The sequence below is a fragment of the Accipiter gentilis genome, chromosome 2 (assembly GCF_929443795.1).
Source record: "Accipiter gentilis chromosome 2, bAccGen1.1, whole genome shotgun sequence".
Lineage (NCBI taxonomy): Eukaryota > Metazoa > Chordata > Aves > Accipitriformes > Accipitridae > Astur > Astur gentilis.
This window is the reverse complement of record NC_064881.1, coordinates 303721-330696: the sequence shown is the minus strand read 5'-3', so window position 1 is coordinate 330696 and position 26976 is coordinate 303721. Positions and strand designations below refer to the sequence as shown.

The window sequence follows — 26976 nt, the reverse complement described above, 5'->3', positions numbered from 1 at the left end:
AAGCTAAACCAATGAAAAAATTTACATTCTGTTTGGGTGAAAATGATCTCTGTATAGCATTACTCACTCTATATAAAGAAGCTGATGTTATACTACATTTGATTTCATTGCATTAAGGAGCAAATATCTGATCAAATCAAGTTAACAAATGCTTCTGTCCAACTACTAATGATGATTAAAGAAAAAGGAGAACTTTAAATTCTTTAAAACAATTTCAAGCAGATTACAAGTACATATTGATTAGGACAAAACCACTGAGAATTAATTAAATATTGCAAAAGACATTTAAACTGGATAAATGAGTAAATATATCAGGAGATGAAGCTACTGCTACAACCTTAAGATAGCACTGTTTTAAGAGTACTACAGTTTTAGCAGGAATTAAAAGATTATCCTTCTGCATCAAAAAAAAATAAAAACTGGAAGCTGCAATATCAACCCATGATGGATGTATCCATCATATTCAAGTCCTGCATATATCAGAGCACCAGGAAGCAGTTTAGTTGCTGCTTTACCATTTCAGGCACTACTATGGTGTCTCCAATCCAATTCTACCAAGAAATGACAATGTTTAGTAAAATTTATCCTCTCTCTTTTAAAGAGACAATCCATCCACTGAACCACCTCTTGAATTACAAAGGCTTCCTGTCACAAGGTCTCCTCCTGGTATCTCATGGACCATACATTGTAAATATCATGCCTAAAGCAACATCTCCTGTGTTGTTGGGAATACTTATTGGGATATGCAACTGAGCACATCAGTTTTCTCAGGTCATCTTTGTCTTTCTGATGAAGAGCTCTTTTCAAAACAGCTATGTAATCTTTTCCCAAAACACTCCTAATTGCTTTTTTTGTTAGGATCTCAGTCTCTTGGCTTACTGCTGTAGGAAGTTTTTGTATCGAAAGCCCTGGCAACCCCTGTTAACAATAACCTGAAAATTTACTATTCCTGGCCAAGTTCCTCCTCCTGCCATATCTGCAAAAGCGCTTTTTCAATAGTATCTCTGGATTCAAGTTTCCTGTGAGTAGTTAGCAAAACCCACTCCTGAATTATGGACTCTGTAGACCATCCTTGAAAGCAGCTCCACCTGAGTGGCAGAGACACTCTGCACAGCACTGAGTCATGCCATCATCCATGATATCCTACCAAGGGGTTCCTGGTAAAACAATCTCTCCTACCAACAGCAAATCCACCTTAAATGGCAATTGCCCACATCTCTTCAGTCCCAGCTACTGCTACAGAAAGCCTAGATCTTAGATCTGATTTAATCATTCAACTAATTTTGTTCAAATAAAAAATGTAAAATAATCTGAGTTAAAAACTGTGCAAATGACCAAGTTGTTCAGAGTTCTTAAATTTTTTGAGAAGAGCAGCTGAGATACTTCTGAGCATATGAGTTAAAAAAAGTTTTGCTTAAGTTAAATTCTTAAAAATATCTCACTGAGAAGCTACCACTGCTATTCTTAAAAATAGGGCAACAGGGTTATTCTGGCTTGAAAGCAATGAAAATCATCAGAGGGTGGCCTTAGAAAATTGCCATTTCACCTCACCCAACAGGAATACATCAGAAGATGTAAGAAAATTCCTCTTTGTACCCCAGTCCTACAGAACATTTACCCCCAGCATCAGCCACCAAAAGCACCTCAATCTGCAGGTGAGCATGAGCTTTTCTGTCATTGTTCATCACTGTTCATTGGGGCACAACGGCATGAATCCTAAAAATGAGATTAAAATATACTGTTTCTAGTATCTTCTGTCCTCCATCCACACTTTACAGAAAGCGTGAAAGAGAAGGCAAAGGTAGCATTCACCATAATGCAGAAAAAGGGGAGAAAGCAGCATGGCACACACAGAAGGAACATGAGTCAAGATGAGAAGACAAAGTAGTCAGGCTAGGGGAGACAGATGAGACAGGGGCAAGGAGATACGCAGTCACTGAAATATATTTCATTCCAGAACTTGGAGTGGAGCCCAGAAAACTGAGGCCTCAAAACCCTCCTCTGCTGTCAGCTAGTATTTACAAAAGCTAATTGCAAAGCTCTTCTCTCAGATTTGCAGCTGGACACAGAAAGGGTAACAGTCCTCTACAGCTACTTGTCCCTTTGCTATCCCAACAGGCAGACAGCTTTTACACTATAGTTCTTAACTTCTTGGGATACCTATATGACACTATTGAACAGAAGAGGAATTGTGTTTTGTTTAAAAGCACAGTATTTAATACCATTAAACTGTTCCAAGATTAAAAGTGTTGGATAAAAAGAAATAAAATTCAATGCAGAGTGAATTAAACAGTCAAATACTGAAATTGTTCCTACATACACTGTGGCATGCACACACACAACTGGCATACATCTCTTTTCCTTTGCAACCATGGGTAATTAACACATGGCCCACACAAACATTTATGCCAGCATCAATTAGGTTTCCTTCCTTCAACTCTGAAAAAAAAACTTCATTGTTGTTCTGTGACACATGGTTTCAGCCTTATGTAAAGGTTGCAATACAAAGAAAACAGTCTTCTGAGCTAGCATGAATGGAAAACAATGCAAGCAAAAAAAATGGAGAGTTTGGTCAGATGTGCATCCAGGCAGTTCCTGTCTGCTGCTCCACCATTCTGCTATGCAATTTGTAGCATGCAATCCTTACAACCTTCTTCCCCTCCCTCTTAATATGCCTCATGTACCTGGATGTTCACAGTCAACAGTGAGTTCCAGAACTGCTTTAGAAGGTGAAGACCATGAGGTTCACTGGATAGCACCATAAGGTCTCAAATCACATGATGAATGCAAAAATCACCCTCAGGGAGATATAACTCAGGGATTCTGACTATTAATTGCACACATCTCTACAACATCTATTGTTCTAAGGAAATGTTTTTAACCCCCAGAAGTCAAAAGATGTACATTTTCCACTGCAGTTCTATGAAGTTACTGTATTTCCTCATTTGTATTTATCCACCATTAGTAAATCAGGATTTTCCCCATGCATTATTATTTCCTGAACAGTAAAGTTACTGACTGCAAGTGCAATCTAGTGAATGTCAAAGTGTAGAACCCTGATGAAATACTAAACAAAGCAAGGGATAAGCATTGACCCACAAAACAGACATGTAGCACCACTTAACAGGCTTATGGGCAAAATGTACTTCTGAAATATTACATACAGCGTGCATCTGCATAAAGCTGACTGTTGATGGGAACCAAAGCTGACAAAGGCATAACAATATAAAAATGCATCTGTGATCTTATTCTGTATGTGATGAAAGTGACAGCCCATCAGTGTACAATTATCATATATTACTAATGGAATATTAATCAAACATTCATTACTCTAATTAGAAAATATTGTCTTGAAAGGCAGTCTTGACTTTTCACCTCTGCAACTGTAATTGACACACAAATGAATTTGACAGTCTTAACAACTATAAATCCTTAGTAGGAGAAATAGTGTCTTAATCTTCCAGCATTTAGCTTAACAGCCAGTTTTCACTCTCTGTGGGTAAAGTTCAAGTCACCTTAGATGGTGTCATGCACTACTTCAACCTCTGTTAAGTACTAAACATATATCTAACGTGAGGCAAAGATAATACATAGACTATGTGCAGGTTTACTAAGTGGAGATTAAGGTTTTCTTTGTAAGAAACCTGGAATATCTGTCTCTAATGTACAAAGTCAAGCCTAAACTGGGATTTCAGTTATCCATGGGCATGCACACACTTTTGAACCTGTATAACCTTTTTTGTCCCTTCATAAGTATCATTTTTGTGCATATACAAAGTCAAGAAACACACAAATATTAACAAAACACAAAGGAGGCCAGCTAGCAGCATAAAGTCTGCCTTTCAAACAATTGACATGGAAAAGAAAAGCATTTAGGAGATAATACTTTGAAATACCAATAACCCAGCAGGTCTCAAAAAAAAAAAAAAAAAAAAAAAAAGATACGATCTTTGTACTTATGTGTTGACACAATCCAACACCTGCTTAAGGCAACAACAGACATCACGTTCACAATGTGTGCCACAGATTTCAGTAAGTATCAGGATCCTATGGATTATCCTAGCTATGCTAAACCATGAAACATTCTTTTAGCAATAAAAATTATATGTGTACATGTTAGAGGCTCCACCAGGCTATGCTGGCTTACGGACATGCTTCTTTTTATACACCTTGCTGAAGATGATAAAATCTGGACCCATTTAAGCCACAATGACTTCTGCTATTTATTTCAAAGGGTGTTCTGATTTTATCCAATGTAAAACCATGGAACCATAGAATATCTCAAGTTGGAAGGGATCCATAAGGATCATCAAGTCTAGGTCCCTGCTCCTTGCAGGACTACCTGAAACTAAATCATACGACTAAGAGCATTGTCCAGATGCTCCTTGAACTCATGACAGGCACAAAAGATACTACCCTACCGTTAAAACACTTGTAATACTGTTTGACCTTATGGGGCATTTGGTAAAGTTAATATAAATAAATTTAAATTCACACTGTTGACATAATATAATGGAGAATTAATTATAATTTAGAACTATGAGAATATTTTAAGCTGGCTTGTCTTCATCTATCAGATAACTATTTAGGGAATATGAAGAGTGTTATGATTTGTTTAGCACTGTAATTTTTTTATGTTACCTTTTCTAATTACTGTGTTATTTTCACTTATATTATCAGATATGGTCTGAAAGCGTAGGAAAGGTCTATTTATCACCTCTGAAACAGGAAATTCATTTGGAACTGACATAAATAAAAGTCTAAATATTTAAAACTCTAAAAGCATAACTTTAAATTGTTTAATCTTTGTCCTTGGTTATGCATCTTCATTATTTTATGTTATAAAAGTCATTCAAAACATGTGTTCACTTGTAATTAAGTTGGCAATGAAGACTCAGAAATTATCTGTACTACTTCAATTTGTTGTGATTTTCTATTGTTCAAAACAAGAATTTTTATATTAACTCACTCCTTCTTGCTAAACACAGACTAATTTCAAATTCATTACCTTTACAACATCCAACCAAATAAACAGTGAGCATGTTTTTACCACAACAGGGACGGCAATATTGTAGTAGTCACTGAGGAGGAGACAATGAACACATCTATTACTGTGGCCAGCACTACACAAATGATTTGCCAGTTGTGATATTCATTGCATAAGACATTTCTTCCACACATTCTGCTCTTGCTTTACCCACAGACTACTCTGAGGCTTAACACCATATACACTAACTTTTAAGGTCCTAAAATTCAAATTCATTCCTTAATTGGCTATGGAAACTGTTCTAACTGGTGACCTCAGTATTTTTGTTGGGGTTTTTTAGGTTTTTTTCCCCTCCCACTGTCATATATTCCACTATTCAAATGATAAACTTTTACCCCTCTCTTCCTCAAAAAAAAAAAAAAAAGAAAAAAGAAAAAAATCTGGGGTAAGACAAAATTTAAAAATCTCTGAATACTAGAAGCTGAAAAATAGTAATTATATAACAAAAACAGGTTTTTATTTGGCTTTATGTGTTTACATTTACACCTACTTGAATCTAGCATTAAGTCAAATCCATTCCTGCTTTCATCCCATTCACCTCCCTGTAAACATACCAGTCACAAACCTACTCTTCTCCATTTTGCATCTGCTGAGATAAACTCTACTGCAAATAAGTTTCTGCCTCCTGTTAATGTTATCCAGTCACTGTGCAGAAGGGAACGAGGCAGGGCCTATTTTGATAAAATAGATGGTTTTGAGTATTTTTTTTACAGAGTATTTTCTTCTGTATATCTTTGGTTTAATTTCACATTTCTTTATTAGGCACAAGCAGAGTTAGTAAAAGCAGTTATTAGATAAAGCATGACTAATTTCATCCTACTTTCAAAAAGTATTTGGCCTAGCAATAAATACAACAAAATTAATCCTACTTCTTAAAATATCCTCATGTAAACACCAAAAAATTACTTAACAAACTAACCGTTAATACTACATTTGCCACACTTAATTTTCTAGCACATACACAAATTTAGCTCTAGAGACTCCACTGAGTTAATTTACTTACTTTAGCTGGTATATTGTAAAGATAATAATGGAACCTATTAAGAAAAGACTACATGATTAGGTTCCACAAAATTGTGGGCAACGATCCATGACTAAACTGCAAATTCAAAGGGGGAAGCAAAATGAATTTTTTTCTTTATTTTGTATTTTAAACAGACGTGCAGCACCACATACTGATCAATGTATTTAAATATTTTCTTTCTAATACTGTGGCTTAACTGTTTCTTCCACAAAACACACTGCAGGCAGCTTACCTTAGAAAAATTCATATTACAGATGAAAAAAATGGGAAGTGACTGAGTATTTGGGTTACACACAAATTTCAGGATCTAACGTCAGGAGGGCCCAGTTTGGCTACAGGATGATTTGCCATTGAAATTCAATTGGATCAAGAGCTATTCTCTTGATTGTTGAATTAAACATTGGCTGATGATTGTTTAAACAGTATGTGCTGAAAGATCTACTTTTTCCCTCCCCCAAAAATGCATATAAATAAATACATCTTATTCTGTAAAATTTCAACTCTCTCAGTATCATACAAAGTATACATTCAGCTTTGAGTAATAACTTACTACACAAACGTAAAGCAATTTGTTTGTAGCCACTAAAATAGAATGAATTATAACCATGACACCAAATTGTAGTAATAAATTACTGAGCTCTGCTTGTGGTGGAAAAAGCTTTATCATATTAGGTTTTACGGTACAGCACTATTATAGTCATCTTTTATTTATTTATTCAGCCATACATCATGGTACACCAAATAACATATTGGCTATTTACAGTCTGTAGAGGGCACACATCTGCCTAGATCAAACTGTTTAAAAATACTGTTTCCTTTACCTTGAGTAAGGGGTGATTACTATAATGAAAAATATGAGTGCGGTGTAACTGTGCTGCTGGTATCCAAAAATTCTGCGCAGTCACCATGACTATGCAGAAAAACTGTCTAATAACACATCCTGAGTGGACTATTCTTGAGAAGTGGACTTGTGACTAGTCAGGTCTACCACCTGCATGCAGCTAAGCGAGTGTGCACCATAGGTCTGACCCAGGGTTTGTAGAGTCTGCTACATATTTGAGCTAGCAGGTCTATAAATTCTTGTTCTCGAGGCCACCTGATGGCAATAACTAAAGTGGCAGTTTCAGCCCTGAGGTGCGAGTGAGGGGTGGGCTCGCTGCCTTCAAGTCCTTTCAGAGAGGAATTCACAGTTCCTCCTTAAGGTCCTCATTGCTTCCACCAGAAAGACAAGAAAAATTCTTTGAAGTGTCCCACATGCCTGAACAGCTAATCTTAGCTTCTCTTCAGCCTCCTCTACAACACCAAGAGTGGGGAGAGATTAACATCAAGAACAAGGGAATTTAAAGGGAACTCACTCTCTCACTTTTATTCTCCCTGCCCTGCAGTTGAGGAAAAAAAAAATCCCCATCAAAAGATCAAGCCTGACTTAAACCTAAATTCAAAGCACATGTGTCTTCATTTAAGCCCAGCCACCAGCAAAGCACCATGCGGCCCCTCACTTACTCCTCCCCCTGTTTGGGATTGGGAAGAGAAAGTATAACGAAAACCTCGTGGGTTGACAGAAGGACAGGGAGGGATCACTTACCACTTATGGTCACGGGCAAAACAGACTCAATTTGTTACCAATCAAATCAAAACAGGATAATGAGGAAAAAAAAAACCCGACACAATTTTAAAACACCTTCCCCCACCCCTCCCTCCTTCCCGGCTCAACTCCACTCCTGATTTTCTCTCCCTCCTTCCCCAAGCCGTGCAGGGGGACGGTAATGGGGGTAGTGGTCAGTTCATCATACCTTGTCTCTGCTGCTCCTTCCTCAGGGGAAGGACTCCTCACACTCTTCCCCTGCTCCTGCATGGGGTCACTTCTACAGGACACAGTCCTCCATGAAACTTCTCCAATGTGAGTCCTTCCCAAGGGCTGCAGTTCTTCAGAAACTGCTCCAGCATGGGTCCCTCCCATGGGCTGCAGTCCTTCAGGCACAGACTGCTCCAGCATGGGCTTTCCCACTGTAGTCATATGTTTGAGTTACGGCCTAACTGTGGTGATACTGCTCAATTTAGGTTTAAACATGATCCTTTAAGGAGGACCATTTCTCAATAGTTTCACTATGTAGGCCTGGTTACTTTGTATAAACGATGCATGCTCTGCTGACTATACCCTTGGAGAAGAAACTAAAGACTGATAAAAGGGAAACATCCTGCTCCAGAAGGCGGGGAAGGCAGGATGATTGCCAAAGCAGCATGAACTGGGGGAAAGGTAAAGGCGGCAGGGAGATATTGCAACCACTGACTCAATTCAAGACTGGAAAGGTTTGCCCCCCTCCTCCCCCACCACCTGCAAGGAGCATGCTTGCTAATTTACAGAGCAAGCAAGGCTAATTTAAATATAACTAACCAACAGATGAGATGGTGACTACCAACCAATGAACGTAAATTTAGGTGCGTTTTTACTAATCATGTTACAGAATAAATATGATGTAGTTCTTTGGTGTCATGTGCTAGCTTTGTAGAACTATGACCTAGCACCCATCTTTGCACAGACATGAAGTAAATAAATATCTTTGCTCTGTGGGTAAGATTGGCTTATTGCACACCGGGTATCAAACCCCACTTGTGGGACAACACCACAGAGTCATGGGGTGCATCCCCCTGCTCCGGCATGGGCTCCTCCCCGGGCTGCAGGTGGGCATCTGCTCCCCCACTCCCCTCCATGGGCCGGGGGGGGACAGCCTGCTGTCTCAGCATGGGCTGCAGGGGCATCCCCTCCTCTGGCACACCTCCTCCGCCTCCTTCTGCACTGACCTCGGTGTCTGCAGAGGGGCTCCTCTCACTTCCTACTTTCATCTCCACTGCAGGTTCCCCTTCTTAAATCTGTTCTCCCAGAGATGTTACCACTGTCACTGATGGGCTCAGCCTTGGCCAGAGGAGGGTCCAGCTTGGAGCCGGGGAAGCTTCGAGCAGCTTCTCACAGGAGCCACCCCTGCGGCCCCTCCCCCGCTACCAAAAAAAAATGTACCACACAAACCCAAAACAATATGTAAGCCTGAAGAGGTACTCCACATTTATCAAGCACATTGCTAACATGGGCAGTAGCTGCCATGAACTGGATATGGAAAGAAAAATGAGTACAGCATCAGTTTATGATTAAACTAAATGTTAAGCAAAATCAACAGATACATCTGAAATAATTTATTCTACAGTAACACAAGGCTCTCATGTACGTACAACACTGAAGTTAACATTATGTTAATCTTTTAAACCAAAGCAGTAAAAAAATGAAACGAAACCAAACCCAAATGCTCAAAACCAAGACACAGCTTTGTTCAGCAGTTGTCCAAACCAGTGGCTAAATCAGTTGCCAGGACTCTGTATGCTAAGGCCCTGTAGGGCGAAGGAAGGCAGAAAGGCTAAACTAGATCTGGCAGACTCATCAATTCATTAATTAATTATACCACAAATAATTAAATAATGATCCCAGTTCTGTATAAAAACAAACAAAGAAGAATCACCATTGAACCAAGTAAAAATCCACATCCAATTTATTAATCCGTATCTCTTAATTTGCAACAAAATAAAATAAAATACTGGGCTTTTCTGCAATAGCCTCTGATTCAAGCATTGTTTCTTGCACCAAGGACATACCTCGCAAAGAGATCACTGGGACCTCCACATAGAACATAGGTAGGATTTGTTCTAAATGATGTACTGTACTAGACATGAAAATGAACTTTAGCATAACACCATTACAGATTAATAATATTGAAGCTTTTAACAAATCAGATTTACATTTGTGTGCTTTCCTACACATTAGTTTCTCTGTTCTTAGAGAGACTGTAAGTCCTTGGGAAAATGGTCTTATTACTTTTGGTCCTATAGCAAGCAGTTCAGGAAGCAAACTACAGATAAGTTGAATAGCAAAAAGTTATAGTTTCCGTAGATGTGCAAGTCCACTAGAAAATTGATGATTGGACACACAGAAGTGAAGTCCCCAGTTTTCATCTCATTGTATGCAACATTGTTCCTCTTAGTTCGAAAAGAAACTGAAATGGGCACCAAGATGAACCTTCATCTTTCTCTCACCATGTTCAGCTGTATGTTGTCATGAAGGCACCAGAAATTCAGAATAAAGAAACATGATGTAATTAATTTCCCCCTAGATCCTGTAGAAATGCTGTGATCCTTGAGTAATCTCTTAGCAAATATTTTTGTCTTCAGAAGGGCTCTACAAGGGTAACGCACAACAGTGTTGCTACTGCATTTCAGCATTTCTTCTTACGAAAAAACCTCTAATATGGCTCTGACCTATTGGTGCTCAACATTAAAACCTCATATGGCTTTTTACAGGGCAGGCAACCTGCTCCTGCAGTTCATGTTCAAAATGCAAGTCTGCATAGAGAGCAAAGGATCAGGTCAAGAACTTCAGTATACTCTCATATTTTGACTTGGTTCTGACAGAAACATCCTCTGGAAGGTAATTTAACCCAAGAGATTAATTATTTTGCAGCATGCTGCACTGGTTTTAGAAGTACCTTACGTAATATCTGCTTTGTACATGACCAAAGTACTTGAATGCTGCAGAACTTCCTTGTGATTAGCTTTTCTCTTTCTGTATTTAAGATCTCATTGCTAACTGTGCAAAGCTTTTTTCACATGAATTTGTAAAAATGAGAATAGCATTTCCACATCTTTTGTAGAAATCTACTGCTCATAATTATTAAAATCTGGTTTTAGAAAGGTGCCAATTATTATTCCTTTTTTTCTATCTGCCCTGATCCTCATTTCTAAATACATCTTTTTTTCTGAAAAAAAACATTTTATTTCAAGACAAACAGTATGCAAGAACTTAACCATACATATAGAATAGTAAATGTCCTTTTTATTGAGCTCATTAGAATATTTGTGATGTGCAAGTGGTATCACAGTCTTCACGCTGTTGGGTTTGCCCCTTGACTGAGAAATTATTAGCATATGACACAGCAAACAAATGATCCATTTCATGCATAAATACCTTTGTTCATATATAATTTTGCTATACAAATCTCTCTGCAAAATACAGCATAAATATTCCCAGGGAGTAAATTTATATCATGCTATAGAGATGTAAAACACCATACAAGTATTCTGGAAATCAGACCACACACCATCACAGTATGGGTAAGAAACATCACATAGATTTTCAGGTTGGGGAAAAAAAAAAAAAAAAAAAAATGGTAATTTTTACATACAAAAATCAACTCACACTTCCACCCAAGGTGAAATGAATGCTCTTCAACTACCATGCCACTTCAAATCTGTAAACGACATTACATGGCTATTGAAGCAGCTCTGCAAAGAATACTGTCTTTGAAGTAGTTTTTATGAACTAATGAAAAAAACTCCAAACAACCCAAAAGAAAACAAAGTGGAAGAAGTAACCATAGTTTTCACATGAATAAGTTTGTAATATTTCAGGAATTAAAAACATAACTATTTTTTTTCTGAGATAAGAGGACAGCCAGCTGGTTTGAACACCATTCAGTAGCCTCTCCTGAGTGCAGTACCAGTAGCTTGGGGTTTTTCCTCTCTCTCTCTTTTTTTTTTTTTTTTTTTTTTTTTAGGAAAAAAATCTTGCATTGTCCCTTTTTCCAAGGAAGAGTGATATCCAAATGTGTAAGAAAAAGGTTTCGTCTTCAGTTTATAATTCTTCTCAAGTTTATTTTATCATGTAGATATCCATATTACATTTTTTAAGAAATCTATCTTTTTCACTATAAGTTAGTGCTTCCCGAATAGACATTGTATCTCTTCTTCTATAGCCTCTCATTTCATACAGCAATATATATATATACACCACATTTTTCAAAGTACCACTGATCTAGTAATTGCTAGCACTTTTTCACTATTGCTATTAAATGACATACACCATCTAGGTATTTGGGATGATTTTCCTCAGAAAAACATTTGAATAATCTCCCCAAATATTACATGATATGGTTGCAAAGTTCTTCCATGAACAGAATTACAGAATCAACGTTCACTTTTAATCTAAAGTGTTTTGACATGGCAATGCTTGCAATACTTCATTTGTACAAAATAACAATAAATTATCCTAATTCTACCTCTTTCATTCCTTGCTGTGGTGATTTTTCCCCTATTTATTCTACTTTGCCATCCCCACACCACCAAAAAGCTACATTTGGATATTCATCAATATTATTTACAAAACTGTGTATAAGTTTGACAGTAAGCACTCCTCTGCAAAGAAAAGCTATGTTAGAAGGAACAGCTAGGCAGATGACCTCCTATAGTATGTTCTTACAAAATGGAATTAGTAATGTTCTGAAAGACAGTCACACAAAAAAAAAAAGAAAAACAAAATCCCACAACATTATGGAGGTAAACCAGATGCAGAGCTGTCAACAACCTTAAAGGAACAAACCATGCCCAAGTATTACGCCCAGTGAATGGATAGCCAGAAGACACAGACTGGAGAGAACAAGGAATTTCTCCTTTGATATCCTTGTGAAACATTTGCACCAATGCAGTTCCAGCACCACAAAACCAAAAGCTGCATTCTCCTACAGTCCACAAAACAAAGCTCATCCCATGGGAATGGTATACTGCAAGGACTCCAAAATTCTTTCAGCTGCAGGAAAGAAGATGGAGATTCTTGTGTGCTTTGGACATCTGTGAGACACTATGCGTCCATGGAGCATCCTGACTCTCAATTCTTCTGCTGGACAAAGGCAACTGCACACTGCCTGTTGTCTGGTTATGCATGAATAGATATTGTTGAGACCACTACCAAAACCCAGAAACCTGGATTTCATCTCTATTTCTCTTTGATTTTTTTTTTTCTTCCTTTTTCTTTTTTTTCTGATGACAAGACAAGAGAAAAACACAGGACAGTAGTGAGACACTAATTGTCATTGTTGACTTTCAATGTTGGATGCACACTGCTAAAACTGAAGTTACCACAATGAAGGTAAGACTGCTAATCATTGTCTCTTACTGTTATTGACCCCCAAACAGACAGATATGTTATCCTCTTCCGTCCACAAAACTAAACAGACGCACGGGAAGAAAGCATGTACAAGCACAGAGTTAGCAACAGAAGTTACACTCGGGAAGCTGGCTGAAAAAAAACGCTCCCTTTCATTTGAAAAAACTCAGCTAGCATCCTATCAGCATACCCCTTGAATTACCTTTAGTGAGGTATGATTTATGCCCAGAACATTAAATGGACTTTCAAGCACAATTCTTAGACAAAATTTCTGGGGATCCTCATCCCCTTATCTCCGCTTTCCCCAAAAGAAAGAAAAACTCAAGGAACATTTGACTGGATCTAGCAGAGGCACTACTTCAGCACATCAGGCTATTAAGAAGCTGAAACCTGTAAACTCTTCCAAGCCAACTCAAGCTACTGCGGCCTACATTTGAAATTAGCCCACAAAGCACCTTCTAGATACAAGACATCATCCGTAACTACTGAGAACTTTGGTTATGAGTTGATGCCACACATTTCCATCATCTGAACCACAGCAACTGAGGTTCGAAACCTGGACCTATCTAGAAGTGTTACATTTCCTTCACACAGTTAGAAGTCCATTTCTCATATCCCTAGTTCCCTTAGTATGAGGAATCAGAAGATGAAGAACCTCTTCAGTTAGTTAAAGGTGACAGTAAAATTTTCAAAGGGAGGGAAACAACTGGGATGAGAGACATTCATTGACATGCAACCAATACAGGGACAGGGCATCATGTGGAAAGATACCAGAAGTTTCTCATATACAAAGGTTAAAGGAAAACCTTCACTGGCAACTATTAAAAAATGGTTCTCATCTAGCAGAAGACACTGAAAATATGCATAAAGTCAAGCTTACTTGGCAAGCCAGATTACAAGTTTTGCTCATAATTACTGTCTTAAGGTTTCTTGAGCAGGTTTTCAAATGACACAGGCAATTCTTTCAGAAACAGAGAGATGCAGAAAGGTAGAAATACATAGTGATTTCAAAGCACTGCAAAGTGTTTCTATAGACAATCTGCCGACAAGTTAAGGCGGCCAAAGTCAGCATTAGCATCTGTCTTCCAATTACAGAGTCACAAATGACATATTGCTCAGTGACAAATGATGATTGCTGTCTTATATTAAGATGGTTGCTCTAGCAGATGTTTTCAAATTATCCCAAGCTATGTCACAGGGAAAGGCAAAAGAACTGGAAATATGCCCAGAGAGACCTGGTGCACCAGCAGCCTAAGGGAACCATTTAAAATGCCATTTGGTATCCTCTCATGAGATCTTTGCTACAAAAAAATGAATACAGAAAGGAAAAGGGGAATAGAAAACACGTTATATTCCTCGGTGAAAGTTTTAAGTATCTGACTACAGGATCATTCCTCGGTGAAAGTTTTAAGTATCTGACTACAGGATCATCTGGGATAAAATGTGTTCACTTCACCTTAGCCTGGACAGAGACACAGTCTAGGCAGACAGTCCTTCAAAGAGGGGAGGGTGGGGGGGAAACCCAACAATTACCCCAGAAAGCAGTGCTCCCTATTACTGCTCTGTGATCACAGAGTCAGGGCAAAACAAACTCTTTTTATCATGAATATCCCCAAACAGTAAACCTGGTATCACATTATGACATACTGACTCAAAATATAAAATTAAGCCCTGCTCCCTGTTGAGAAGAGGTAGGCTGCTTTTACTGCTACAAAACCTCTGGAACACCACGCGTAACCTCTGTCCAGAAAGAGTATAGACAAATAAAAGAGAAAGAGAGAAAGGAGCTGACCACCCTTCCGTCTGAAATGGGCTAAAGAGTAAGGTTCCGTCAGGTCTTACACACAGTTAGAGCCAAGACAAGTCTTCAAATCAAAAACCTGATGGGGAAAACAAGTTATTTCCTGAAATCCCATAGCAAATCATACACTTATAGAAATGCTGAAATATGACGCAAGCGGAAGGGAGGATGACAGTGGGGAGAGACACAGAGGCTGTGCTCATCCAGCGTAGCATCATTCTCAAGAGCAGCTCTCTGGAAACATGAGACAACAGTAAAAGCACACCCCACTAGACAAAATAACCACAGAAAGCAAGGTGCCAGTGAACGCTGCTATAAGTTAAGGAACGGGTAGGCATCTAGTCTTGACCTATGGTGAGGGAGAAAATCCTCTCTCTCTCGTTACCATGGAGATCCCCTTTTCAGGTTTCTTTGGATGAGCCTTGTGCACAAGTGCAAAATTTGGCATAAGAGGAGAACAAGTATTAATTATGTGCCCCTGACAAAAATAGCCTTCTTAAATCTTCAGAGATAATACAACAGAGGCTGTAAAAATTAAGTTTCTTTACAGGGATTAAGGGCTGAATAAACTATCTCATGTTAAAGTGCCTTGAGCTCCATCTTCTTAAAATGGCAATGCCAGTTTGAGGGTATTGCACCTATTACAATTTGGGTGAAAACTTGAGTTACTAGATGGTACAAGACCGGAGTGAAAGTTACAACAAAAAAGTTGCCAGGAGGCTACTTACTACTGTTCCTTGTACAGGATTGCCTTTATTTATTACACCATTTCATTAATCATTCATGCAGTTCTTTTTGTATTTCCAGGTGGCAACATCACTAGCCAGGGCTGCACTGAGATGCACCACCTTTACAAGAAGGATAACATTGTAAAATCTAGCACAAACAGATTATATTGTAATGCTTGCAAGTGTTAATCCCACAACAGATAGACCAGAATGAGCCTTAAATTAAACAAGTATATTTAACATACACAATTCTGGTGAAGAAAAAGAAGAAAACTTTAATTCAGTAATCCGGATGCATATACATCTCTAACAGAACACTATTGTACCCTTTATTTTTAAACTACTTGATTACCTCTCTAATAAACAGCATATTTTGCTCCCATGTTTTCATTAATTTACACTATCTAATTTTAGTAGTTCTGAAATACACAATACCAGACAGACAAGTAAGCTATACAGAAGACAACAAGGAACTGTGTCATTGCTGTTAAAAATTCCCAATTTTCCTGTAATTGTTATTACCCACAGTAAATTTATCTTTAAATATATATCCTTTAGACTTTTGGATCAGTGAACAACGATCAAACTCGCAACATCTTTTAAGTGAGGGGAAATACTTTAAGGGTATACACTGGACCCACATACTGGTAGAAATTAGTGTTGCCTTTTTAAAGGTGTATTAACATTGAAACAGAATCCTACACAACCGGCTGAGCGTACACCATGCCTACAAGCACACCTACCTTTTATTTGTAAGTAGGCTATGAGGTTAAACAACTACCTTTTTTTTTTTTTTTAAATAACTAACCTCATATGCTGTCCACTACCTCTCTCACCATTTTTGCTTCTGTTACTGTTTTTCCTTTCTTTGGCTCCCTGTCCTTAACAGTGCGTTTACAAATCTCTGACAGCTGTAGAAAACAACAGGAATGAAACGGGATTATCCAAAATCAATCATGTGTGAAACCGAAGTGCTTCCTGTTAAATATTAATTACTCAATAATTTCTCTCCAAGATCAAATGAAACCATCAACCTCCTTTAGAAACAAGCACGGTGTAACAGTTTCCTTGCCGGCATCCCGAGCCGGGTTTAGGAACAGCGACAGCGAGAAGAAAGGAAAAAAAAAAAAAAAAACACCAAAGCCGTAATTACATAACGGACCTCGCTAAACGCCTCGCTTCCCCCGCCGGGGGCGGCAGGGGCGGCACCGGCCACCCCGCTCCCGGCACCCCCACGGCGGGGAGCGCGGCGCCGCTCCCCCCGCCCGCCCGGGAAACGCTGCGCACCGGCGGGGGGCACTTTAACCTCCTTCCTCCCCCGCCCCGGGGATCGCCCTGGCGGTCACCGGAGCTCTTCGCCGCTAAACGCCCGCACCTGTGCCGCGCCGGGCCCGGGGGCGTTCCGGGGAGGGGGGGCTGCGCCTGCTCGGGGCCCGCTGCCCCGCTCGACCTTTCCCCCCCAGCTTGACGGCGAAGGAGCTCCGTTTCCGAGCGGCCCGGCAGCGCAGGCTTCTCTATGCCGCCTTCCTTCCTTCTCCTGCCGGCCTGGAGCCCTTCTCCAGGCAGCCGCGCCTCCGGGGAATGAAAGTCTGGATCGGGGTCCGGGCGAACCCCGCGGGCCGCGTCCCGCTCGGCGGTGCTGCTCGGTGCGGGAGCTCCTCTCGGTTCCACGGGATCCCCGCACCGCACACACTCTGCTGCGGGGGGGGCGGGGGGGGGCAAGAATTCACCCTGCTTCTCTTGTCTTGCTGAGGGGGGACACGGGACAAACTCGGCACGAACAACAGGCGACTATTAGTTGTGGAGCCCGCGCGGGGCAGCGGGACGCGGCTCCCCCCCCGCCCCGGTCTGGAGAGCCGTCGGGCGCGGGGCAGGGCCCGGGGCAGAGGGGCGGCGGCTGCCCCCGCCTCGCTCGCTCGGTCCCCGGGGAAGGGGGCGCCCCCCGGGGCAAAGGAGGAGGATGGTAGTCCTCGGCGGCGGCCAGAATACCCGCGGAGGGGGGAATAAGAGCCCTGCCACGCAAGGCCAGCTAGAAATCACTCATTTGGATGATGCAGCAAACGGGGGGGGGGGGGGGGGGGTGTGGTAGTCCTCCCGTCGCCGCTCTCCAGCCCTGGTTAATAAACGCACAGGTTCCCTGCCGAAGCGAAAAGCTCTCTCTTCCGCGCACACAGCAATTAATAGCAACCTCCATCCCGCGAAACCTTCGCTAAGCACTCCCCCACAATCGCCGCCCGCGGTGGCAACTGCTAGGAGCACAATAGCGGGAACCTCTCCGCCTCACCGACCGGGGCGGGGGGGGGCGAGGGGGGTGCTGGGGAAGCCAAACCTCTCGCGGCAAAACCCGATCCCCCAAGACGAAGAGTCCCGGGGAGCGGCAGCAGCGGCAGCCGCCGGCGCGGCGGGAGGGCAGGCTACCTGCCTGCCTGCCTGCCGAGCGGAGGGCGTACCGCACGCTGCCAAAACACCATCACCCATCGGTATTGTCAGCAAACAGCTCACAAGCATTTACCTTTTATGCACGCCGTCCGTCAGTCAAGCATTTGAGGGAGAGAAGGAGAAAGGAAAGGAAAGGAGAAGAAAGACAGAATACAGAGAGGGAGAGGCGACTGCTAATCCCCGTGTAGAAAGACTTCCAGCAGCAGCAGCATGCGTGCGTGTGTGTGTGTGCGTGTGCGTGCCCGGAGTGGAAGCACAGCCCTCCTGGCGATGCACCGGCTTTTGCACCGAAGTACTGTCATGTGCGTATCTCGGTGTGTGTACCCATGGGAAAAAAAAAAAAGAAAAAAAAAAAAAAGAGACACGGGGGGGGAGACGAGTCAGTCACACGCCCGGCTGTGCACTGCTGGGGCGGGGGGGGGGGGAAGGAGGAGGAGCCCAGCGCTCCCCAGCCCAACCACCGGAGGAGCAGCTCGCTACTACGGCGGCCGGGCACCGCAAGCTGCCGGCGTGCTCCCCCTCGGCGCCAGCCCCGCACGCCCGCCCTTCCCCTCCCGCTCCCAAGGACGTGCCTTCGGGAAAGACCCCTGGGGGCCGCTGTCCCCGGGGACCCCGCTGCACCCCCGGCTGCCCGAGCCTGGCGGGAAGCAGCTGAAAAAAACCCTCACCCCCACGTGCTGCCCCCCCCCCCCCAAATGCCGCCCGGAGAGCGCCCAAGGGCCGCGGGGGAAGCAGGCCGAGCCGTGTCCCCCGGGACCGGTCACGGCCGCCCCGTGGCGGGGGGGAAGGTGCTCTGCCCGCAGTGTCGCGGCCCTCGGAGCGGGGGGGCGCGGCGTTACCCCGGGGGTGCTGCTGCAGGCAGAGGCAGGGGCGTGACAGGCGGACCCCCCCAAAGCAAGCGGGGCGACCGGGCGTGGGGGCGGCCGGCGGCACGGCCGTGGGCCGGAGGGTGCGGGGGGTGGCGGCTGTGAGAGCTGTAGATGTAATTACAAATACGTACGTTTGCGAGTATTGCGTGAAACGGAGAGCGCGGTGAAAGGCTGCGCTAACTCAGGCCGCTGGGCTGACACTGTGGTACTGGCACGCCCAGTCAGGTACACTCACATTCCACCCACGGTGGATGACCTACTGAAAGGTATTTGCACCGTGGCAATACGTTCAAATCCATTCTTTGCTAAATACTAAATATTAAGTCCATCTTTTGGCAATATAGCTACATATATGCACATAAATGAGATTTTGACATACAACTCACAAGAGAGCTAAAGTAGAATGAGCAAATTATTCTTAGAGTCCCAAATTTACTAGCGGGTCTTGCCGGCAAGTTTCAAGATACAATTTCTTTAAGCCCCAAACCAGGAAAAGTTTGTGAGAAATGTCCTTGATATTTTATTCTTTGTACAAAACAGGTAATATGTACAGACTAAAAGTTAACCTCAGTTGTAGAAAAAGGTTTATTAAATGACGAGGATGAAAAAAGTTTGGGTGGGGATATCAGGTATACTGTTCATACTGATTTTTTGTTTCTTTGTAGTGGACAATGCAGACCTAACGTCTGAGGGGTAAAACAAGGAGGAAACAAAGAAGTGTCGTTGACATTTTTAAATGTAAGTCACGTCTACAGGTTAGGTAGGCTAGGAAATTCTGATGACTGATAATTACATTAATTAGCAAGCCATCAGCCAAGTAAGTGGGGAAAAAAATGGTCAATCTATTTAAAAATAATTGTTGGGGGTTTTTTTAGTTGCAGACCTAATAGGTGGTATAGAGAGGAAGTCACTGAAAAGATTGTCCATCTTGTTAAGATTTAGCTGTTCACAATAAAATATTTTGAGACTTCCCAGAAGTCTGCAATAAAATCAAAAAGACCAAATCTGTTGTTACTAAGTTGTATAAATCAAGTCAGTATGACATCGTTAAAAAAACAAATTGTACCCCAAAGCCCTATCATCTGGTTTTTCTTGTGTGTTTATATAAAATAAATGTATACATACCCTTTTAGTTCTTTAACTGAAGCACAGATGGTGAATCTGAGCTAACTCAGGTAAATAAGTTAAATAGTACAGGGTTCATTGTTTTTTTCAATGTTTATACACAAAGCACTGTCCTGCGCAGCATATTAGTTTATCTCTTAGCAAGAATTTTTTGACCTGTCATCATGAACTGTAATTTCAAGCTAGTTTCAAATCTGGCATAATCTGTTGTTTAAAATATGACAGTCTGCGAAGACCTCATAGTAGAATATACGTAATCTTTCCTATGTAATTATGTGAAGATTTAGCCTGCCCTCCGTAGGCCTGTGAAATTATAAAGCAGATTTGGTCACGTTATGTGTGATAGTTCTATGAAAATATTTATGCCAAACTGGTAGATTACATTAGTTAGTAGAACTAGATAGTAATGGAAACAGCATATTTTTAGGCTTCATAATTTCAATAGGCTTCAAACTTCCATAAAATTAAGTACACCCAATTTCCTTTGAAGACTGAAGCTTAAGAAGGAAAGAGGAGACATTTTTGCATAAAATTATCTGACCTCAAAATAAAAGCCAGCATGGAGGTTTTTTTCCTTTTTTTACTTGCATTCCCTATTGTGAATCTAAACCATTTAATCAAATTTCTGGATGCTCCTTGTTTGCCTGACTTCAGTCTGGCTGGGCCAGGAGTGTAGGAGAGGGAAGCCTTGTTATAAATTCTCTTCTGAACTAAACTAGAGGAATCTGCATCTTGGAGGAATAAGAAATTCAAACTGCTTTACATATTGGTGTGGATGATCTTCACAGGCTAGTAATTATTTTGATTTTAGGCATAATACTTGTCTGTAGTGGTGTCTCAGAAGACATGCAACCTGGGAGGGGAGATTTCCAAGATGGGAGCAAAGGGCTGTCTGTGTGAGAGTTGGTATACACGAACAAAACTGAGAAGAGGCTGTGAAGCAGAGTTTCAGTACAGACAGTAAACTAATGTAGGTGACAAGAAAGAAATTAAGAAAGCAAAGCCTGGAAGAAAGATGTGCCAAAATAGTTTTCAGATCAGAAAAGCAGGAATGAGAAGGGAAACATTTTAAACGGCTTGGGGAGGTAAGATAGTTCAGTATTAATATCTTCAACCATCTGCAGTTTATCAAATTATCTCAAATGCAAATGTCATTATATATTGTACTCACACTTTGATCTCTTTCTTCTTGGGGGAAGTTCTCTTTGATTTGACTGATGGTGAAAGAGGTCATCGTTTCAACTGTCATTACGGCATAATTAAACAATATGCATGCTTACATGAACGTCTTCCACATGCAGACACGGACCATGTTCCAAATTTTTGGGTTAAAAATACGCTTAGTTTTTGTCTATCGCTGCCCTCTACTGGAGAGAAGGTCAGCACCGCTCCATTAGGTCTTAGTACAAAGCCTTAGAGCCACTACAGCTGCTGGTGGTCCTTCCTCATTTGTTGGTGAATCACCTTTCCACGACCCAGGCTTACAGGTGTGAAAGTCTGGCTGGCCAGCGTCCATAAGCAGATTTCTTTTTCCCTTGTGAGTTCAAATAATCGATTGTACAATTTGCTGTCTGCAGTTTGTTGACTCAGGCAAAATGATGACTAGGCAATGGTTGAGATTTAAGATACATGTCTTCCATTAACTTCCAGGGAAGAGGCATCTAAATTCATCACAGAGACGCTGAAAATCTTGCGCAGTGTTGCTTTGATAGTATTTGCCTGCAACTTTGTAGATAACCGCATCACCTTTCATATCTTAATCCTTTGGTTCACTCTCCATTGCACTGCAAGAAGATTGCCCTCCATCCCTTTTCCTACGCTGACCTTTCATGCCTCTATACTTACTTTTCACTGCCTATATCATTACTGCCAGAGTACCACATTTTTGTTATATCTTATTTTCATTTTCCTTACAGACTGGGCGTTAGCAGAACAGCTGAAACACGGAGAGCACAGCAGTGATACTCTCCCAGTTCCCTCGTGTCTCATTTCCTCCACCTACTGTCACAACAACTCATGCACATCGAGAGCAGTTTCTGTTGGAACGCACTAGGTTTTCCAGCTGGGTAGGCATATGCATGGCCAAGGCACGGTGAGCGCTCGGAAGGATGAGGCCTCCTCAGAGTGTACAGTAAAGAAAGTTTCCCTATCAAACTCAAAATATGTCCTCTACACAGTATATGCTAGCAATTTCTCTGTTCGTTTTTAACTCTGCCATATGTAGGTTAGATTTACAAAGACGAAGATCCCATGTGTGCTCTTCTCATTCCCTTGTGACATCAGCTATTGCTTCAAGGCAAGAAGGCATCCTGGGGGTGGCTGCAAGGGTATCTTCAACATGGGCAAAAGAATGGCTTTTGTGGCTTCTACCTCTAATCTGATTAATGGCAGAGCCATTTAACCTAAAACTCTGGTTTCTCTTTCTCTTCTGAGTACCCTGAAGAAGACATCTGTCTAGAAAATTTTATTTAAGATATTTTCTCTTTCCTGATACTATAAATGTCTTTTGCTGAAAAGGGTTAGTATCCGCTACTCCCATTGTAGGGCTGTTTGTCATGTTTTAGTGGGTTGCACTGAAGGCAGATGAATTGTGTGGGTTACCTCATTTCACGTTACCTAATTATTTGCTATAAAAACCACTGCAGCAAATTCCTTTCCCTGGCCTAATGGATAACACAGAGGAATTAATAGGGCATGGAGTAGAGCAGTTGTTCCCAATGAGTGATTCCTAAATGACAGGTGCCCTCCAAGGAAAAGGTAAGCAGACATCAGCTCACCTTGTACAGCCACATTGACTATTGACTGGTCAGTTAAAGATGGATGATAAGAAGGCCTGGTGAGCCACTGGTTAGTCATCCAGAAAAACTGGAAAAGAGTAGCAAGTAATCCAAATACAGTGTCAGTTCAGCATAACTACTTAAGACAGAGAAAAACAGCTTCCAAGATTAGCATGGGTTTACAACAGATACATAGTCTTTTATAATTTAGAAGTAAAACAAGTACTTTGTTAAAGGTATTATTCTTGTGACCTTTAGGCTATCAAACATACAATTCCACAAAACCTGTGACTTTCAACCCCTATCAGGAAATAAGTCAGAAGTTGTCTTGAGAGGCTTCTCAGCAGGGTCTCTGTTTTGGAAGATGTAAAATAGATTTGAGAATGACATCTTCCCTTCCACTCCCTGAATCTTTCTTTGGTGTTAGAAACAAGAAAGTTGCTGTGATTTTCAGGTATCAGGATGTATTTCAGAGGTACCAACAGCAATGTTCTGAATAAGTGTAAAGAAAGAGGGGGAAAAATTAGTTCAAACCAATAAATCCATGAAATTCCCTCAGCAGAATGAGAATACTCTTCCAGATATTGAGATACAGCAGAGCCCTGAGAGAATGGCAAAGTGCAAATCAGTTTGTAAAGACCTGCATCATGGAGGTACGTTCAATTTCTTAATTAAGAAGGGCTATAATAAGTTATGATATCATGTTTTTTTAAGCATGAGCATATAATTCTGAAGTGGAGTGCAATACAACCATAGAGTATCTTTGCTCCTTTTGACAGAAAAGTGGGGAACAGGGAAAGCTTTGTAAGAACTTTATATGAATGAGAAGACTAGTAATCATGTAGAAAATTGTCTCTCACTTAGGATTTTAAGTGAGGTATTTTTAGATAAAAAAGATATTTTATATCTGCATAATTCCTGAACAGGGAGCACAAGTAGCACAAAGCAATCAGAGCTAGCTGAAAACTACCATGACTAGTTTGTATAGAAACCACCATTCTCTATCACGTGAGCTAGGATTACTCATTTCTTACAACAGGTAACAGTGGAAAATACTTCTTCTCTACTCAGACCAACTGCACATCAAAGAGCCTACAACAGTCAACTGAGATCCAAACTGAGACCATGGCTTCATTTTCCTAGTGATGCTATCAGTTCAAACATTGCTGAAGACAAAAGACTGTTGAAAGAAATCTTCATAAATAATTAATAATCTACTCATATACAGCAGGAAGCATGATGGGAAGAAAACTTATTCAATTTTGCAGGTAGAAAGTTGAGTATCAATAGAACCAGAAACAAGAGCTGGACTCCTGCATTCTGGGTTTGGTTTTTAACAGTAGGGTTATCATTTGCATCTAGCTTGGTCTGTTTTAGCCACCAAAAGATTTTTAAAACAAAGGCCTTCACACAAAACACCAGTGGCCTGAAAAGAAGTCCTAAGAACATTCAGCAGGGCTTTCTGATGTGACAGCTTGACTCCCTTTCTCTCCTTGTAGGGCTGGATATAAAAAAGTGATAGCAAGATTTGTCCAGATTGAATATTGTGCAATAATCTTGTCATTTATACAGAAAAGGGTGTGGGGAGATAGCAGTTGTCTGCCTTCTCATTAAGCCTATCCCAGAGTGAGAGGAGTTGAGCATTTTATGCTCATTATTTATGCACATTAAAGCAGAAGGAAAGGCATACAAAACTTCAGAGATGGAATTGTTCATTTTCTGAGGTTTTTTTTGTTTGGCTGGGTTTTGTGGGTTTTTTTACGTTACAGGAAAAGGAAGCAACAATTTGGTTTGTTAACCGTTTTTCACCATCCTTTCATGTGAATCCACATAAATCAAGTAGTAAGCACTACACAACTGCCAAACGACCCCAATATTCAAGACTAAACCCACACTTTACAACATGATCAATTATTTTCCACTTTGTGACTGGAAGATATGCTGATATCTCACAGTTAGGGTGTTTCTAGGGAGAGCTTTTAACAGGAACTTCTAACAGAGTTAGACTCCAGAAAGACCAATAATTAAGACTTACATCAATAAAGGTGTCAGTCAAGTATGGGAAAGGAATTATTTTAAGGCACAATAAAGAGCTGATAATGTCAATGAAGGTAGCATGCACAGATATTTCAGGCTTTTTTCTCCTCCCAAGGAAGTTCAACAGTATTACAATGAAGGTAGCAGCAGAGTAGGATAATAAAATATCTCCTCAGATTATAGGAGATATTATTTCCTATTTTCCATCCATGATCTGTAAAGTACCCAAAACTTACATGCATGTAACAGTTACAGTATAATTATAATTAAGCATTGTCTCTCAGGGAGGGTCTGTAGTTAAAATAAAGACAAATCAAAGACAACACAAGAAGAAGCTACTTATGATATTTTAAAAAATTTATGAGAACATATACCAACATACTTTTGTCTAAAGTAGAAAAAAGTTTTTAGGTAATGGTACAATTCTACAGTTGTTCACAAAACAGGGTCCTGGTATGGAAAGCCGTGCTAAAAGATTTGGGTTAATATTAGCAATTTATGAAGTGAGGGCTTCTCAGATCTCTTGGAATCCCCAGACTTTTGCATTTCATCAACTGAATTCTACCTGCACTATTCCAGAGAAGTCCTTTCTTGTTAAAGTATGCATATATAGTTCCTGTTCTTACAGGAGTTATGAAAACTCATGCACGCCTCTTTCAAAAGTTCTCTATTAATGGGTATGGAAAAAGTGTGTATTGACAACAAGTGACTCTCTTCTGCATTCTCTGTGGCAGTTTCTGCTGGGTATTTGGTGTGGTGGTCTTCACCCCTCAGAAGCAAGGAGGGCAGTTTACTCAACATGCTTAGATAAACTCTCCTCAGAGAGAGTTTTCTCCTCATCAGAAAGCCAGCAGCTGTTGAATGGCATTGCCCTTGTCCCCATGAACTGTATTCTGACGGCATCCTTTCCCATTCCTAGCAGCCATCCAATGTTTGTTCAGTCACTGTACTTCTGCTGTTGTGCGCTTACTTCCAAACAGCTGAAGCAGCCTTCTGAACTCACAAAAAAACCCAGACTTTTAGTACGTGTGGGAAGATGCAAGGTTTGTAACTCCTATAAGAGGAAATTGTTATAAGCTTGCTCTATTTTAGCATTCTAGCTACCAGATATCCAGAAATTTTTGTTTTCTAATATTCAGCAAACTAATCAGTAATTAGTCTTCAGCTGAGCTAGCACAGTCTTGGAAATCTGCAAGTGTCTGTAGTGCTGTGCAGCTCAGCATAAAGTTGTTTGGAGGCTGCAATAAAGTATATCTGACAGCATTCTTATATAAATCATTCCTGCACAACAGAGCTCCAACACCAAAAGCTTTGATCTGACCTGGTAACATTTCATTCCTAGAAGCTTGTAAATAAAAATAAACCCCCCAATTTTCTCCTTTTTTAATACACATTAAATTTTATTTTAACATTAAAATGGCATTCAGTAAAGGACAGCAAACTACTGTGAATAAATCACCATGCATACACAATGCAGTGTCTCTGAAGGCAGAAACCCTTGGCAAAAGCAAGACTAGCAAATTGCAGTGTCCAGCACCATGGTGTAAGGAAAAAGAGTTTGGCCAATGACAAGGAATCAGATTCCTCAACTTATGAAAAAGCCACAGTACAGCTTTCTCAGCAATTTGGTGATTAGTTATACCTTGGGGAAGACCTTCTGCTATATAACTTCCCTGTGCTGCTTCAGTGACACAGAGAGGCCATAAAGCTGGTATAACTGACTACCATGGAGGGAAGCTGAAGGCAAGAAAACGTGCTATTTTGAACTTGTTCATAAAGGAATCACATCATGTAATATTTGATAATTAGATGTACTGCTGTGATCAAGAGGATCCAAAAGCCACCAGAATGACCAGAGATCAACAGATCTGGATAGAATATTTTAAGCATAGGTAAAATGTCAAAAGACATTACTACCAATGGCATGGTAGGGTACTGTGTTAATTTCTTCTCAATAGTTCCTCCATTTATTTATTCAAAGAGTTTTTTAAATTGTCATCCTTGAAAACTGAAGCTGGGTTTGAAAACCAGGTGGTGTTCTTTCTGCATCACTGAAGGACAGAAAGTCTCAGGAGTATGCCACTGACTTAGTACTTAATGTTGCTCTTTAAGCCAGGTATAAACCCATTCTATCTATCACTGATACA

At 40.9% G+C, this 26976-nt stretch overlaps 1 protein-coding gene across 2 annotated transcripts in view; it reads right to left on the bottom strand.

Moving 5' to 3' along the window:
• The window catches only part of DLGAP1 (DLG associated protein 1), a 445633-nt gene extending 427302 nt beyond the window's left edge, over positions 1 to 18331 (bottom strand). For both annotated transcript variants that reach the window (XM_049821279.1, XM_049821270.1), the window contains exon 1: positions 18095 to 18331. The gene's annotated coding sequence lies outside the window, so the exon portion shown is untranslated. The remainder of the gene's footprint in view (positions 1 to 18094) is intronic.
• Between the last annotated feature and the right edge of the window lie 8645 nt (positions 18332 to 26976).